General features: G+C 29.5%; 1 non-coding gene across 1 annotated transcript; it reads right to left on the bottom strand.

Moving 5' to 3' along the window:
• Positions 1-426: 426 nt before the first annotated feature.
• On the bottom strand, positions 427-499 carry Trnar-ccu (transfer RNA arginine (anticodon CCU)). Its single transcript has one exon. It is a non-coding gene; the product is annotated as a tRNA-Arg (tRNA).
• Positions 500-851: the final 352 nt, after the last annotated feature.

Below are 851 nucleotides of genomic sequence, written 5' to 3'. Positions count from 1 at the left end.
GAATCATTCCATCTGCAGACAAAAATTTTAAAATATACAATCAAACAGCTCCGATAAAAGCAAAAAAAAAAAAAAACATGCATTACCCCTGCTCCTAAAAGTCACAACTTACCCCTTAACCAATAGCCGGCGTGCATTCAATTGCATTCCAAAGGTTGACTAATAAGGAACTGTAGTCAAATATAATTAATTTTTCATCCTGAAAGGGCGCTACAAGACAGTGGAGTAATTTTTTTTTTTTAAGAAAATTGTTTTTCAAAAGATTGCTTAGTTAACTGTGGTGGCTAAGATACTTTCTGAAAAAAAATTTAACGGAATTTAATTATTTATTTACACTATCATATAACCACATTAATGAAATATATTTCAAGGTTTTAATTAAAATATCCATTAATACTAGATATTGAGTAAAAAAAAATAAGTTTCTACCCCTGGTGGGACTCGAACCCACAATCGCCGGTTTAGGAGACCGACGCCTTATCCTTTAGGCCACAGAGGCTGACATATTTTCGTACCCGTCTTTATTTATAAATAGGTTTCATGTTCTTTTATAAAATTATTTTCAATTATACAGAAAATTATGCCACGATATTTTTATTTATTTTGTTGTTATTGTGCAGATTTGTGGTGTCTGGAAAATAAGTCGAATTCAAGTACAAAGTTAGTTAGATTAATTAATTTAAGACACGTAAAATAAATTTTTAATCTTAAATTCTAGAAAATTTGTGAGAGTAAATATGTAGTTTAGCGGTATTTGCAAAAAAAAAATGTTAAAAATCCGAAAATACTTTTATTATATGCTCTTTCATTTCTTCTTTTCATTAAACCCGGCGGAGATAAGAAATTCCCAA

The sequence above is a fragment of the Bacillus rossius genome, chromosome 1, assembly GCF_032445375.1.
Source record: "Bacillus rossius redtenbacheri isolate Brsri chromosome 1, Brsri_v3, whole genome shotgun sequence".
NCBI classification, from domain to species: Eukaryota; Metazoa; Arthropoda; class Insecta; order Phasmatodea; family Bacillidae; genus Bacillus; species Bacillus rossius.
This window is presented reverse-complemented; position numbering and strand designations above follow the sequence as displayed.